Genomic DNA, 12,669 nt, shown 5'->3' with positions numbered 1-12,669 from the left:
AGAACTCATCAAAGTAAATTTGTTCTGTCTGGGTATAGAATATAACTCTCTTTTTTTCTGTTTTGATTTATGTAAAATATGGCTTAAATTCTCACCGCCTCTCATCATGCAATTAAAGTTTAGCAATGTTGCTTCCACTTTTCTAAAGCAGAACCTGAGCCAAGACATTTCACAATTAAAAATCAAAGAAAATGGCCAAACAATATAAAGATATGGTGGCAATAATATCAGCCATGCACAGGATAAGGAGCAAATGGTAGAACTATTATTTTAAGCAGAGGACTGTTCAGTGGCGTCTGAGTGGCCATTGGTAACACAGAATGATTATAGATCTGTTGTAGAAAAAACTGTGAACAAATCATACTACTGGACCCTCAGCATATAGGACTTTTATGTACTCTAAAGGCCAGAAATGAGAATGGCTTTGTTAAGTGGGAAATTCCGAGAAAAATATTTATTTATACTGGAGTAACACTTAAAGAATTTCTGGATGATCAGGACCTGAACTTCTTGGTGCTGAATAAACACCAGTGAGATTTGCTACCTCAGGGACCTTAGCATCTACATGAGGCTGAGAAAAGCTGTCATCCAGCTAATGACAGAAACAATACGAATAGAAATAAAGGATAATCGAGGATGCTTTATAATTGAAGTCCAAGAGACAGCCTAACTAAGGGGAAGATAAGATTGAATCATTTCTGAGAGAAATAGGATAAATAACGTGATGCTTCTGGGTGATTTAATATTTCTAGCTGTTTACAATGGAAAATTTACGGGTGAGCAGAAGTCCTTGATACAGTTTTTTTTGAAACATGATAAAGAATAACTTCACAATATACACAGGAAGGGGGAATAACGATATGGGATCCAGTAATAATGGGCATGAAACTGTAATTCACTTAGTGATAAGAAAGTACTTCGTATCTATAATGATGTAGAATCAAGGCCAAATATTTTGCTAGTAAGAAGAGTAACAGTAGAAGAAAACTTGTTCCTTGAGCTTAGTATAATAAAAGTGAAATTCTGTTCCATGAAAGAGAAATGTTGATGTATCCATAAACAAATAATCTTTTCCTGTCTCTGCCATTGATTCCCTATCTGTCCTCAAGCAAATACCCTAATATATGCCTATTAGCAAGTAACGTACTTGTATTTCTTCCAGTGTGTAACTAATTAGTCCCAACTGTTCAAATATGCTTGCCTGAAATCAGTTCTCTCCATATATCAATATACACTAAACAGAAAATGCTAAAATGAAAGGTACCGAAGCTTCCTGGTGATCATTTCTACTAATAATCTGGAACCTTAAAACTAGGTGATTTAGGAGCTCAACTTTAATGTCCAGCTTTGAAAATCCCTTTTTGTTAAGTGCTTTAAGAAGCTGGGGTGAAAGTGCTAGAAAAATTCAAAACCTGCCTGTTCTATTCTTAAAGTATTCTTAAAAAGTGTCTAGAAATTGTAACAAACTGCAAAATCAAGTGGACACAGCAGTTCATAGGATATGTGAGGGAAAAGTAAATGTAGTTTATGTAGAAGGCTAATCTAGAATTTCTTGAAGGTGTCAACAAGCCTTTGAATCAGGATAATCTGATTGATTTAGTACACTTGGATTTCCAATAAGCTTTTGACAAGGTCCTTCATCAAACCTATTATGGAATGACATGATCTTAAAAACTGATTTAAGAACAGGAAACTGTACAGGAATACTTTGTAAGGTTTCTCAGTGTAAAGAGTACTGTTAAGCATTATGCTAGGACTGGAATTGTTTAATAGAGTCAAAGATAATCTAGAAAAGCAAACTGTGAAGACTTCCAAAGCAATCGATGGATACTTAGTGCATGTACTAAAGTTGTGGATGAAACTGAAATAAATGCAAGGTAATGAGCAAAAGCAAAACCAACCCAAAATGCACCTGCACCATTAGCTCAGAATAAATTGTTATTACTCAGGGAGGATATTTTGAGTTACTGTTTCTAACTAAATATCTGCTAAGCAGTCATCAAAAACAACATAAATAAATCTGGTGTTAAGAATTATTAGGCAATAATAGAAAACCAATTAGAAAGGGTCATTATGCTACTTCGAAAACCCAGAGTGATTCCACATTTCAACTACTCTGTAAAACAGTCTGATCCCACAGGAAAACTAGAGAAAGCACACAGAAATAAAGAACAATGTTCAAAGATATGGAATAGCACCCATCTCAGGAGATTTTAAAAGTTAGGACTCTTCAATATGGAAAAGAAATGACTGATGATAACAATATTTAATAAATTATAAAAATAAATTATCAAGTTAGAACTGTCATGCAGGAAATAAACAGAAAATTACTATTACTATTTTTCACAATAGAAAAACTAGGAGCCATAAAATGAGTTTTTATTGAATAGATTTAAAATAAACAAAAGTAGATACTTTTTCACATGGTATGCAACTGAGTGGTAAAAGTCATGTTGTGGATACAGAGCTGACAGCCTTTTTTTCCACGCCAGATGTGTCTCTGGAAGTCACACAGCTGCAATTTGTTGTTAGGTACAGCGTCGCTGGCCTGCACCATCCTCCTGGGGTTGTTTTTAAAAACTGCTTCAACCCAAAGAAATTTTGCCTAGTGGCAATTGAAAACAATCTGGCTTCTGGCAAAGGGAAGAGATACTAAAAATGAGACCAAATGACTATAGTGTTAAAACTGGTTCCAGTGTTTCATGCCTAATGGTTTGGAATACGAAGAAACCATCAAATAATTTCCAGCCCTGTAATACTTACCTCCATCCCCTCCTGTGTCTTTCAAATTTGTCTGTCACCCAGTTACAGATGTAGTTCATGAACCTTCTTCAGCTGACTTGGTTCATCTGTAGATAATGCCAGTCAGGAAAATGAACCCACAAGTCCATTTAAAGTCCAATGAATTATGAAACTGAAGTCAAAGAACTGTTGGCCTCTACTCATCCTATACTGTCCACAGACATCTATTATCCCATTCAAAATGCTCTGAAGTGAGTCATTACTTAATTAAATTACTGAGAGCCGAGATTACAGAGCAACCACATAAAATATTCAGAGAATCAGTTTTAAAGAGAAATAGAAATGTGAACCATTATATTTCTCAACTATTAATCACATCACCTCTGACATTCATGGGGTTCTTTAATATTATGCTTGAGATTGTAGCTGACAAAATACCTGGTAAGAAACTAACTTAGCTATGTGCTTTATTCAGTATCAGGGTAGCTCAAAGAAAACTTTGACATTAAAGATTCCAACTATATATGTTAAAACTTAAGAAATTCAAAGCAAACCCAACCAACTGTTTAAATCCATCTATTGTTGGAAGTGGTAATTGAGAAGAATGCACTGAAATATCACATCTTTTGTTACAAATATGATAATTTGAAAGAAAGGAAATTAATATTTTAAGCATACGAAGTTATAAATTTTACATTACCCATGTAATTTATAAGCAAATAAATTATTCATATTATGCATAAGAAAAGGCATGTGTCACCAAAACACATTTACTTCCTACCTGTAAATTAGTGAGTGGTTTTATTAGAATTATTCCTCTTTTTTCCAGTACCCAAACTTTTTAAAGGAACAACTCAAGTATATTACCTGATAATGTTTTATACTGTCTATGTAAAAATAGACTGCTTTTCATAAAAGAAGTCCAAATGCTGCTTACTGAGAAAGAAGTCATATATGTAATTTAACAGAACATGGTATAATCATATTGATTATAATAAAATATATGTATGGGACTTGGATCATAAATGGCTCTATGAAGGTCTTTCTGTGTGTATACATATGTGCAACTAAATATACATATAAAGTAAATACACTGTAGCTTATAATTGTTACCTTCCTTTTGCAGAATGAAGATTGCATTCTATGCATACTTAGAGTTTACTGATAATACACTAAGATTTTGTAGGGGACTGATTGTGTTGCAGTGAGCTATGTATTCCTTCCTACATGATAAGCGCAATATTTGTTTCTTGTATTTAAAATTCATCAGGATACACAAACTTATATCTAACTTACAGCATTTTATTAGTTCTGTCAATGTCATTTGCAAATGTGACAGCTACCACCCATGGTTAACAGCTTATTTATTTATGCTGAACTCACACCAATACGCTGGCCACAATAGTCATTTAATCCAGTTAGGTATGGGCACTTAGCGTGCTTCTGCACAAAATGCAAGAGAAAATCTTGCTCATATATAATAAATAACTCTGCTTATTTTATTTAGAATATTCTAGGAACACCAGAAAAATAAAATCTTTATATTAAAAAGTTCTGCTTATAGATCCAATTTTACTCAGTAAAGCAGATCCACATCTTCCACAGATTCACACCACACATGCACACCCTTCTTTCATTTTAAACATTTTAAATATATGGCAAGATTAATAACTTGGTTTGAATAAAGAGTTTAAACTACTGAGAAACAGTATTTTAAAGAGAGAAGCAGAAAGTCACAGCAGAGCAACAAATTCCATACCCTTGTGTCAAAACTAGATAGCTTTTATCCTTGTACTGAAAAGAGTCAGTACATCATCTTTACTATTGTATTTATTTGATAGAACCAAGGGGTTTTGTTCCATCAAACTGGAAAAAAAAAAGCTTTCTGTTTGGTGACCTATACCTACTGACTGGGATATTCATTCTTAGTCATTTGGGGTGGCATTGGACCTAGATTATTTCTGTATGATGTATTTATATTTACATGTCTGTGTCTGTTTTTTAGCATTGTTGCATGAACCGCAAGACTGAAGGGACCACTTAATTCTGGGATGGCTTGCCTGCTCTGCTGCTTCCATTTGAAATAGGCTCAGATTGTTTCTCAGTTCAAAGATGCTACCCTGATATCTTCCTGGGGGAAAATTGCTTTGCATTCCAAGACATCGGGGGCATATTAGGAGAGAAATGACAGTGGGTAGTAAGTGCTAGAGGCATTTATTTTTGTGTTTCAAAAAGCCTGGGGCAGGCACAGTTCTGATCTGTATTTTAGCCATGACTGATGCCTCTACATTACCTAAGACCCTTACAGAGCATTATGGAATATTATGTATAGGAAAAATGTGTGACTGACCTGTGAGATTCAAATGTCTTTTATTCAAAAATTTCCTATTCTAACCACTCCATATAAGCCAAAATGCAGGTAACTGCCTATAAATCAAGGCTGTGGTATTAGAAGAGATAATTATGGGGTTTATCCCTCTGTCCTGCAGAAGCACAGTGGCAGGCTGACCTACATCAGGATATTGCTGCTCCTGAAGGTTAAATTTTGTGTGGCTGGGCATGGTGAGCTATCTTTTGTATATTGCTGGATGGAGTGAGACTGGTTCCCAGCAGGGCTTTCTAAATTAATTTTTGCTGTAAGTCACACATCCAACTGCAGTGCGTTCACACTGTTGCCAGACGCACAACAATAAGAAAGGATTTTTTGTATGATGACTACAAAGAAGTCACCCCGTGCAACACTTGGGAGTCATGGTTGTTAACTTCTTATCATGTTTCATGGCAGGAACATAGGCATGAGGGAATCAGGACCTCTGCTTTCAGCAGCCTTCTCCTTAACACTAGTCCTGGGAGCTGAAGTATTCTTTTAGGTTGTCTGGCACTTAGACCTCTGTCTAATAGGAGACTTGATTTCATTTGTTGGCCTCAAGACTGAGGGGACAAAGTCCAGGCTCCCCTTATGTAATTCCACTGGCTAGTTTTATTATTTGATTTTTATTTGTAAGTAAATTTGATTTAAACTTATTGCATTTTCTATGAGTTGACTCTCAGGCATAGCAGAAATACAAGTAAATAGGAAATTTAGAACAGAAAAACATTTCCTGAACTTCTCTGTTTTTCTTGTTCTTCAGTTAGTGGAAAATAAATCATTAGCAACTCAAATGCTTTCAAAAATCTCATGATTAATTTTTGCTATCAAGTTTGGGCAGACAATTAGATAATGATTTATGTTAATGTGTTCTTGTGCATTTAACTTCACAACCATGCACTGGGGTCAGCCCCTGCCCCAGTGATGCTGCAGCAGGGCCAGTCTCCAGCTCCCCACAGCCCTGCCCTTCCCAGCCATGCGCCCCGCTGAGCCGGGCCCACCTACGGCACCATGTCCTGTCCTGTCCTCAGCCAGTCCCCATCCCCAGGGAGGTGCCCAATGCCTGGGGCTGGGGCTGCCCTCGTGCCCCGCAACCGCCCTGTTCCTGGCTGGGCAGGCCCTGGCTGCCAGGCACTGCCATCACCCACCCGGTGAGCCCCCAACATCCTAAGAGATAGAGCCCTCTTAGATCAATGAGTGAATTACTAATTATATCGACTAATATCATTTGATCCTTTTCACAGACTTACCAAGTCCCTTCTTTAATTTCGTTTGTTTTCCTGCCCGATCTGTCCTTAGTTCTTGGTAGGCTGCTGTGGTGGGTTGACCTTGGCCGGCTGCCAGATGCTGACCCAGCTGCTCTCTCACTCCCCCTCCTCAACAGGACAGAGGGAGGAAACAAGACGGAAAAGCTTGTAGGATGAGATAAAGACAAGGAGATCACTGAACAGTTGCTGTCACAGGCAAAACTGACTCAACTTGGGGAAAATTAATTTAATGTATTGCCAATTAAAAATGGAGAAGGACGGTGAGAAACAAAGACAAAAACAGGGCTCCAGTCAGTCCATAACACCTCCTCTCTGCCACTCCCTTCTTCTCACACTTTTCCCCTGCCCCACCGGGGTCCCTCCAGGGGCTGCAGAGGAATCTCCACTCCAATGCCTGGAGCCCCTCCTCCCCTCCTCCTGCTCTCCCCTCGGGGCTCGCAGGGCTGTTTCTCACCCTGTTTCCCTCAGACAGCCCTGGCTGCCGGGCAGCGTTCTGCCCTTTCTTACCCAGGCTTTCCCCGAGGCGCCCGCCCGTGGCTGAGGGGCTCAGCTGTGCCCTGCGGTGGGGCCACTGGAGCCGGCTGGAACCGGCTGTGTCCGGCACGGGGCAGCCCTGGCTGCTCCTCACAGGGGCCGCCCCTGCAACCCACCCTTGCTATCAAAACCTGGACAGCTGGACCCAGTACAGCCGTGATTCTTCCATTATTTTAATACGTCTCACTGACTTTTCTTTTACACTGGATCCTGCATAATTTCCAAAAAGTTTTTTTTTTCTTTTTCCTCTAATCTCAGCCCTAGCTTGTCCAGTCTAACCTCAATAAAAGCCAATAGGAGTGTTACTGCCCTTTGAACTGGGCTTTGAATAAACTGTGCCTACAACCTGTATTCTTTAAACATAAGAGTATCACCTCATTTTTAGTGGTCAGACAATAGGCGCTCTCTGATGATGCAATATTTACCTAATTATTTTTATTTTGTTGCTTTGGATAGAGCTTCAGGGCAGCTGATGTGATTTAATACATCTAGTTCAGAGAATATATTCATTGGTTTTCTGCTTGGTAACAAAGCCTAGTTACCAAACAGGACTGCAGAGCTGAAAAATCTTTTGCATTCCCTCCAGGCCGCTACGTTTTACCACTCCTATAAACTTCAAACTGAATCTGAAGAAGCACAAACAGAAGTGTGATCCATTTCTCAGTGTGAATGAAGATAGAGGAGCCTCTAAAACATAACTTAACATGATAAAAGCTACTACACACACACAAAAATGCATACCTCCGTATTGAAACAATGCCCCCTAAGGTTTGGGCAGTACTGCAGCAGTACTGCGGAGGTAAAAATGCTGAGTACTACATAATATATATTCAAGCATAGTACATGATCTACTTCCTAAGTTGGTACTGGACATCACCATGCATAATGGTGTCTGCCGTAAGACAATGTACTTTTTATTTCAGGCATGGCAAAAGATACTATTTTCTTGTCTCTTTAAATCTAATTGCTTAGAATGTTCTATAAAACTCCAAGTAGTTTTGTACAGAGAACAAGACAACTAGAAACAATTTTTAGAGGTAACTAGAAATTCTTTCTTTACTTTATTTTAAACATTGTCTCCTTTACTTCTCATTTTCCACAGCAGTGATCAAGCCTCTCAGAAAAGCTCTTGTGACACTTTTCAGATAGTTTCAGTCATTTTTGCTTCACTTGATGGAGATTACTATTCCCATGTGTTGTGTTAGCTAAGTAGTCATGCAGCACATTCGAAGCTTGAATTAAAAGTCCATTTTTTCCCCCTGAACAAGATTCATAAATAAAAAATATCATCTTTGAATAAAATTCAGGTATTGCACTGAAGGAAAAAGGCTTTATATGTTAACACTGTCAAGACTCAACGATGCATAGTAAAATGACTCCACGAGCGATGAAATTCAGATTTCAAGCTAAGTTCTCTGACACTTTAAAAAAAAAAACCCCGCACCAGTTTACTTAGTTTTGTAAGGATTTCAGTCAGGATCAGTTCATTTTTAGTATGCAGGTGTGCTGAATTAAAAAAACCAAACACATAGGCTGCTTTTCTGTACCTTAAATCATCACTCATAGGGTTGTCCTGCTGCCCTAGAGGAGACCACTTTCAGAACATTATAGAAGAGACACAGCTATGTGACATCTAGATGCGTCCATTTATCATGCACACACTTTTCCTCACCCTAACTCTAAAGTTAATTCAGCAGGATCTTATCCTACTTCATCCTCGTACACTTAGCTGACTGTCAATGATAAAGAAATGAAGACTAATACCAATCATTGGGATCTCAGTAAAATGAACTATTGAATGCCATCAAATCACGTCTATTCCTGCAGCTGTCAAAGAAATGCGATTGTTCAGATTATGGATGGTCTTTCCAAGTTGGCACTCGTAGTTCTGTCAGCTCCCTTGAAAAAATACTGACAGTTCTACACGTTCAGTTCATACCAGTTAGGCATTTTAAGGAAGGTACCCATACTCAGTTCTTTCTCATTCTTTGTGCATGAACAGTCTCTGGGTAAATAGGTATCTAACCCTGTTCAATAGTGAGACATGAGGATAACTATGTGTATACAGCTGGGAAAACTGAAATTCTTTACTGCTCAGGTGTTCAAGTACCATACCAATCTCATACTCAAAATTTAGATGTGTTAAGCGTGAACCTACAGTTTAAATGAAAGCAAGTTTATTTTAAACTTGTGCTTTTAGAGTGTAATTAGTTTTGTGTGAATTTAATTGCTTTTTTTTGCTACTTTGTCCATCTCTGTTCAAAAGACCACTATAAATAAAACAGGTTTAAAGACAAAAGTAGATTAGAAAGAATTGCCTTGATTATACATCTAGTCCTGTTTAAAAAAAATGAATTAACCTGCTACAGAAGTTCAAAACTTGCTTGATTGCTTAGACAGTTTTCCTAACAAGAGTCATATCTCAGATTCTGAAAGACATAGCCACTTTCATAAACCCACTGATTTAAAGAGTAAAAGTAGGTCAAATTCAGCTGATAAAATAATTAATTGTACAGATTTGCACGGCTCAATTTGAGAAAAAATGTCTGTCCTGTTATATTCATCTTTGGTTCTGTGAACTGATTATATATCAGATAGACACACAGGACACTCATGGAAAGTCACAGCTGCTTAAATCATGTTTCTGTGCTGAAACGACACTTGATTTCCTTCCTTTTTCACTAATGTGTTTACTAAAGACAGACACGGTGGTTTTGCTCATTATGCCGATAGAATTGAAACTCTGTGTTTCTGTGCACTTGCTGGCCTCTTGTGCTTTTGAAAGTAGCTGAAAGCTTTAAAATCCTTTAGTTGGCTTGATTAGACAGTGGCCCTTTGCCTGATTTCAGGATTTAGAGTTTATTAGTGGGTCACCAGGTTTTTTTTTTGCTATGTGTTGTTGACAATTACCCAACTTCTTGAATAACTGAATACTAAAACCAGTCAGAATTAATGTTGATCTCTTTTAAAAGGTTTCAGTGTTTCTTTTTCCTTTGTATGATTACAGAATTCTCATGTATATACCAGTACTTTAATACATTTTACATGCTTAAGTGCCAGTTCTAGGATTTTTATTCATTTTTTAATACAAGAATGCAAGTAAAAAAGAAATGGTGACTGAGTGTAGACTTCAGTTAAAGGCTAATCCATATTAAAGGCTTTTAATGAAAAAAACAGAGAAAAAAAGCCAAACAAGATATTTACTGAAATAAAAGCTTGTACAGTGCTTTGCAGTGTGCCATATCACCCCCTCCTGAAGACAGAACCAGAATGACAGGTTATCTGTATGGTACTTACAGGGAAAGAACATTCAATGAATAAAGCACAGGGGAAGAAGAGGGGTTACGGTCTGCAGATTGCTGGCTGTAGCATGGCTGTGTATAAAGCATTGATTGATGGCATTAGAAGCAGAGTGCTTTGCAGAGCATCTAACAATCGTGTAAATAACCAAATAAAATGGATACTGTCCAACACAGCTTGCGATACCTCCCTGTTTGGTGCAGTTTGTACACTTGGTAAGTGTACCTGCTACTCCATCATTACTGAGCTTGAAAATACTAAATAGTAAAAGATTGTGGTCCAATTCCCACAGAAAAACACTCAACACATTTTTTTCTGTTTTGGCTGTGACCTTCAGCTGCTATTCACTGAACAGTTTCCTGACCAGTTCTGCATCCATTTGACCGAGCTTTCATCCAGGTTATGTTCCCCTAACTTGCCCTGGAATGTCACATGCAATAGTATCCCAAGCTTTACTAGCGTCTACATATGTGAAACCTGTTCTTTGTTCATTAGAGGCAATGCATTGCAGAAGGTAGAAATTTGATTAGACAGAGAAATACCTTCACCAACTGAGTGTTGGCTGATACTCAACATTTTTTTTCTTTTTAAGATATTTACAAATAGGTTGTAGGATTATTTGCTTCAAAGTTCTGCTGAGAATTGGACCTCAGCTGAATGATACATAGTATTTTGAGTCCTTTTTTTGTTTGTTTCAGACAGACAAAATATTTCTAGCTTTCTGAGATGTTACATATCTTCCATTAATTTTCAAAATAGAAATTAATGGATAGAACCGTTAGATGTGGAAGACCTTTGACCCTTTCTCATAAAAGTAGTCAGTGAATTTCCTAGTGAATTTTCTGGTGAATGAAGGGAATGAAGATGTTACTTTGATTTTTGGCCCTAATGCGCATGCTATACTTCAGAATTTATTCCTAATAGATGCCATTATCCACTTTGTCCATTGTTTGTATTCATCTGAGGTTTCTGAAAAAACTTATGGTACAGCCACCTTGGTCTCTCATTAAGGCTCCCATCTTTCTTCCAAAATAGGTATTTTGAATCTGGGCTTTTAATATAGTTTCTTTAAGAAATTCTTGGTTGTTTCTGATAGTTTTTCACTCTAGACTAGATGCATTCCTTCTGAGGAAGCAATGTGATCTACCATGACCCAGAACCTTTCAGAAAGTCTATCTCCCTCTGTATTCCGGACCTTCATGCAAAAGGATGTACCCCTGAAATTCACCCCCCTTCATCTCTTATTTGCCTATCCTAAGAACCTGAGAAATTGATGTTCTTTAAAACAATAATCCAGTCATGTGATTTATGCCACCAGTCTAAGGCTGAATCAGTTAGGTCATAATTTTGGCTATGTATTAAGGTGTACAGATCCTCCTTTTTTTTTCTTCACAATATGTTGCACATTAGTGTATGTTTGCTCATGTCTAAGATGTTGAGTGGACCAGTTTACTATCTTTCTTCTTGTTACTCTTCATTGCAGATAGTCCTTGTCCAGACCACCATTACTTCCTCCTTGCGCACACATTTCTCTGTGCTTTACAATGTTGTACCAGTAAGCCAAGTTTACGATTCTTCCTTCTCAGTCTCCAAGGCAATGTGCAATGCTCTGCAAGACACAGTCCATCATGGTCCAAGATCTACAGATTTTTAGATTCCTTACACATTTCCAGGCACTTTCTCCACCTGTTAGTTTTTTAACGTTGATATCAATTATTCTCTCATAATTTATATCTCCTCTCTTTTCCTTTTCCACCTCTCCATACTTGCCCATATTTTTGGTTTTGTCCATATTTTGTCTATATTTACTCCTTTTCTTGTTGTTTTGCCCAAATAAAGTTCCCTTTAGAGCCTTTCCTTACAAAATGGCAAGTTTAAAGCTGCTCAGGGCAAGAAATATATGGTAAGACCCCACAAAATATTACCAATGAAGCTATACTAGAACCAGAAGCAGAATAACAGTGATAAGACATATTCAATTAGTTCTTCTGAGAAGCACAATGCTGGCAACGTACAAACACAGCTCTAACCAAACTTGTGTCTCTACACACTGTTGTATCATGCAGATGTAACTGTCCACTTAGACCTAGATGAGAAATATATCTACTATACTTCAGCTGGACAGGGAAAATACATCTTTGCAGAATCACAGACATCTCCAGATGCTTGATTTCATGCATGCCATCCCTATGACTAGAAAGCAATCACTTTTATATGTGAAGGAGCCAAATAGTACTCCTAATTCAGAATATGCATGTCATCAAATCTGATGCGTGCTTATACACATAATAACAATTTCTGCATTGTGTCCTTGGCAAAAGTATACTTCTTGAGTCCTGATCTCAGCAAGTACCTTTTTGTGCCTAGAGCTCCCTTTAAAATCTTTGAGAATGATAGGATCTTTTCTCTTTTCTAATTAACTTAGTTATTGCATGGTTTGTTTTCACATGCAGTTAC

The sequence above is a fragment of the Gymnogyps californianus genome, chromosome 2 (assembly GCF_018139145.2).
Source record: "Gymnogyps californianus isolate 813 chromosome 2, ASM1813914v2, whole genome shotgun sequence".
Classification (NCBI taxonomy): Eukaryota; Metazoa; Chordata; class Aves; order Accipitriformes; family Cathartidae; genus Gymnogyps; species Gymnogyps californianus.
Note: the sequence above shows the minus strand (reverse complement) of the source record.